We start from the raw sequence: 5,000 nt of genomic DNA, 5'->3' as shown, positions 1-5,000 counted from the left end.
ACATGATAAAACATTTTCATATTCCCCAATTTTAACTCCATTCTTTTACCCTGATTTATAAAAAAACATTTCAATTCTCCCTTCTTTCTTCTCTCCCCACTCTGTATTTTATTCAGCCACTCATTAGGTATTGCATTTTTCATCTCTTCATATTGTTTCTTTACACAACTTATATCATACTCTTCCTTTGCCTCCTCTAACTCATCAATGATCACTTGCATTGGTAAAAATCCGTCCCTTATTTCATACAATATATCTCTTACTCTTGAAATTCCAACCGCCCACCATTTTTTAAAAAACATTTCCTTCCCATTATTCACAATATTTTTATTAAAAAACAATGGTTGGTTTAAAATCTCTTCTCTCTCCGCTGGCTTAAAATCCACCTTAGAGAGGAAAAAACCCCAAGCTTTTAAAACTTCCTTATAAAATTCTGGTACTCCTTTAAACATCCACTCCTTCATTTTCATCCATAAAACACTATCCCCCAATTTCACCTCCCCACATTTGTTCAAAAAATATTTCATTGTTTCTTTCCATTCCCCCTTTTCCTCTTCATCTATATATTTTTTCACCACTTTGATCCTCATACTTTTCTTCTTTAGTTCTACATCAGCTAACCCCATCCCTCCTTTATCTGTCTGTCCAATCAAAGTGTTATATGCAACTCTTGGGGGTTTTTTCTCCCAAACGAATTCTGTCACGCATCTTTTCAGTCTCATTTCCACCCATCTTGGTGTTGCACTAACAGTTAAAATATACCACATTTTAGATAACATTAATGCATTTACCACTAAAATTTTCCCTTTCAAACTTAACATCCTTCCCCTCCAAAAAATTAATCTCCTCTCCATTTCTCCCACCATCATTTCAAACATTCTTTCTCTTGCCCCCTTCTCATCTTTCCCTAAAGTCACCCCCAAAATTTTTGTTTCTTTTACTTCCTCAAAATGTACAACCCCAACCAAATTTGGTACCCTTCCAAACCTCATGTACACTGTCTTTTCTTCATTCACTCTTGCTCCTGTTCCTTTTCCATATCTCTCTACTTTTCTCATTACTTCCTTCACACTTTCTAAATCTTTTAAAAACAACGTTGTGTCATCTGCATACTGAAATATCCTTTTTTCTTCTTTGCCTTCTTCTATTCTAATACCTTTTATACATTCATCTTTTTTAATCATTAATCCTATAGGTTCTGCTACCAAAGTATACAGCTGTGCAGAAAGTGGACATCCTTGTCTAATAGACCTGGTTATTCTAAAAGGTTCAGTTAAAAACCCATTACACTTTACTCTTGTCATTACATTTTTATATAAAATCTTTATCCAATCATTAAAATTTTTCCCAAACCCAAAATGTTCTAAAATTGAAAATAAAAACCCATGTTCTACCCTATCAAAAGCCTTTTCAAAATCTAAATTAACAACATATCCATCCTCCTGTGTTTCATTTAAATAACTTATTATGTCTCTTATACCACCTGTAATATCTGCAATATCTCTCCCTCTCACCCCATACGCTTGGTTAGTCATTATAACTGTTGGTAAAACATTTTTAAGTCTGTTTGCAAGAACCTTAGCTAGTATTTTCAAATCTGTATTTAACATTGTTATTGGCCTAAAATTATTTAAAATATTTTTACTTCCTTTCCTTTTATAAATCAATTTCATCAATCCCATACTCATCCTCTGGTCAATTTCCCCTTTCTTAAAAATCTCCTGATATACTTCTTGTAAAATTTCACTTATTCTCTCTTTAAAAACTTTATAGAATTCATTTACTATCCCATCCGTGCCTGGGCTTTTCCTTCCTTTTAAACTATTTATAGCTTGTATAATTTCCTCTTTGCTAATTTCTTTTTCACATTCTTCCTTATCCTCTTTACTTACTTTAGCCGTAACACACTCTAGTAATAGGTTTTTCTCTTTTTCATCTATTCCTTTTGTTCCAAAAAGTTCTCCATAATACTCTTTTACTTCTTTTAAAATCCCTTTTATGTCCTTCACTATTTCTCCTTTTTTATTTTGTAATTCTTTTATCATTTCCGCTTTTCTTCTGTTTTTTTCTAAACCAAAGAAAAATTTTGTACATTTCTCTCCTTCAATTGTATATTTTGCCTTACTTCTTAATATTGCTCCTTTACACTTTTCTTCCTCAAATTTCCTTAGCTCTTCTTCCCACCGTATTATCTGTTCTATCTGTACTTTACTTTTATTTGTCTCGTCTCTTAGCTTTGCCCTTATTTTTACCTCTTTTGCTTTTTTGACCCTCTGTACCAGTTTACTGTAATTCATAGAATATTTCTTTATTTCATATTTTACATTTTGCCACCACAATCTTTTATCTTCAAAGTACATTCCATCCTCTTTCTCTTTTTCTAATATTCCTTCAATTCCTATTCTGTAACTTTCATTTGCCAGTATTCCTGAATTTAAAATCCACACACCAGGCCCTTTTTTTTCTCTACTAAAATCAATTTTCCATAAAAGCATCTTATGATCACTCAAGCTGGTATCCTTATAACAAATTTCCTCCAGAAAACATTCCATTTCCCTTACACTCAAAATAAAATCTATTCTTGTCTGACACATGAAATTCCCTACTAATTGTCTTCTGGAAAAGTCTCTTTTTCTTTCATTTTCATCTCTCCAGACATCAATCAAATTTCTCTCCTCCATCATCTCTTTTAACACTTTCCTTCCCACATCTGTTTTAAAAACCATCCCATCCGCCATGTCAATTTTACTAAAAACTGTATTAAAATCCCCAACTAAAATTAAATTATTCCATTTCTTTGTTAAAATCCTAATTCCCTCAAAAAATTCCCTTTTTTCTCCCTCATGCGTAGGTGCATGCAAGTTAATTATCACAAATTCATTATCACCTTGTGTAATTTTAATCCCATTACATTTGCCTTTTTTGTCATTATATACTTCACATGAATTAATTTCAACATTTTCTCTTATTAAAATTGCTACCCCTCTTCCCAACCTTCCATCACCATTATTATAAAATATTTGCCCTTTCCATCTATTTTTCACATCCTCTATCATTTCTTCTTTCCAGTTTGTTTCTTGTAAAATTATCACATCTTGTTTTTTACATAGTTCATTTAACATTTCAAATTTCCTTTTACCGATTAAACCTCTTGCATTCCAACATACCAAATTTAAAACCATACTGTACAAAAATAAATAATTAAAAACGTTCATTCTTGATTATCTTCTCCGTCTTCCCTTCTCAACCCCTCAACCGTATTATCTAATTGTTTAAGTCTTTTTCTTTTTGCCAGTTCTAAATTAGGTGTTACCTTCTGTTGTTTTCTTCGTGGCATTATTCCCAGTTCTCTGTCATTTTGTGCCTCCGTTTGGTTCTTCTTTCCTTCATCTCGTGCCAGTTTTACTTCATTCAGTTCTTCTCCCCTTGATATTGTTTCTTCTGTTGATTCATCTTCCTCCATTCTTTCCTCTTGATCTCCTACTTCCTGTTGCTCCTCATTTTCTTGTTCTTTACTAGTCCCTTGTTTCTCTCCTCCTGTTGTCTCATATTGTTCTTCCTTTTTGTTTGTTTCTTGAGTTTCTGTAGTATCGTTATGCATCTGCCCGTTCACTTGTTGCTCCTCCTCTTCCTCGTTGTTCTGCATCCAGCATTCACATTTGTTTAGTGTTTTAAAACAGTCTGGGCACTTCACTGCATTGCATTCCCGTGCAAAGTGGCCATGCTCCTCACATTTGCGACACTTGAAGTCTGGACAGTCTTTCAGGATATGCTCCGGGCTCATACACAACCGGCAGGTTTTAACCTGCTTATTGTGTATCACCCGAAAATGCTGAGTTCCCTCTGCTGTCTCAAACCGCGTACTGTATGGAAGTGACGCAACCTCTCTTGGGAATTTTGCCTTAATGAACCTTGTGCCATCTTCAATGCCCGTGCCTGGATAGTATCTCCTCTTTACAGTTGAGACGGGGATAACTCCCCACCCCTCCAGTTTTGTTATGATTTCCTCGTCCTCCAGATAAACGGGTAGATGCATAAACGATACTACATACTCCCTGTCTTCCAACTTCTTCACTTCACACATTTGTCCATTAATCTCCAGTCCGTTTAACAGTTCATCACATAAATCCTCATTTTCCATTGTTACCTCATATTGTTTCTGTTGTTTTGGGCGCACTGCCAAAATTCCTTCCACACCGATTTTCTTTGTTATTGCTTTGATGATATTCTCTCCATTGCCATCTCTTGTTTCACTCACATCAATAGTTATTGTTGCCTCCTTCTTGTATAGTCTTTTGGTGTTGCTTATGATCTTTTCTCGTTGTCTTAATTCAGTCCTTTGTTCTTTTGCCATTTCAGTTTCTGCCGCCATTTCCGTGTTGATGCCGAGTAGTCTGTCCGTATCACTCATTCTAACGAAAAAAACAAAACAAAAACCACTCCCCCGGCAGCACGCAGCTGCTGGTTTGTGGTTTAAAACAAAAAAACAAAACTATACTACAAAAAAACTAACACAAACTTTTAAACAAAAAAACCATAAAACAAACAAAAAATCAGAGAACCTCTTGGTTTTGCAGACACACCACTTCCTGGTTGCTCAACAGTGCCCCAAGGTGGTATGGCCGTAAGCGAAAACTGCTGCCAAAATTGGGCAATTTAAAAGGTTAGACCATTAATGAAGAAAACTAAGAAGAACTTTTGAAAAAACTCAAACTCTTTCATACTCTCTGTAGAATCTCAGAGACTTTTAAAGGCTTTCTGCAGAAGCTCAGTGAGTCTTTTTTTTTAAACTAAGAGGAACTTTTGAAAAAACTCAAACTCTTTCATGCTCTCTGAAGAATCTCAGAGACTTTTAAAGGCTTTCTGAAGAAGCTCAGGGACTCTTTTTTTTTTTTTAAATCAAAAAAGCTTACAGCACCTGGTATTCCCAGGCGGTCTCCCATCCAAGTACTAACCAGGCCCGACCCTGCTTAGCTTCCGAGATCAGACGAGATCGGGCG

General features: G+C 35.1%; 1 non-coding gene across 1 annotated transcript in view; it reads right to left on the bottom strand.

The window, feature by feature from the left end:
* Window positions 1–4,906: 4,906 nt before the first annotated feature.
* Window positions 4,907–5,000, bottom strand: part of LOC143699365 (5S ribosomal RNA) — a 119-nt gene continuing 25 nt past the window's right edge. The window contains exon 1 of the ribosomal RNA XR_013188288.1: window positions 4,907–5,000. This exon is cut by the window's right edge and continues 25 nt beyond it. This is a non-coding gene — a ribosomal RNA (5S ribosomal RNA).

The sequence above is a fragment of the Siphateles boraxobius genome, unplaced genomic scaffold, assembly GCF_051911475.1.
Source record: "Siphateles boraxobius isolate OS27281-9 unplaced genomic scaffold, OSU_SipBor_1 315, whole genome shotgun sequence".
Classification (NCBI taxonomy): domain Eukaryota; kingdom Metazoa; phylum Chordata; class Actinopteri; order Cypriniformes; family Leuciscidae; genus Siphateles; species Siphateles boraxobius.
The sequence above is the reverse complement of the archived record's forward strand: the minus strand, read 5'-3'. Positions and strand labels throughout refer to the sequence as shown.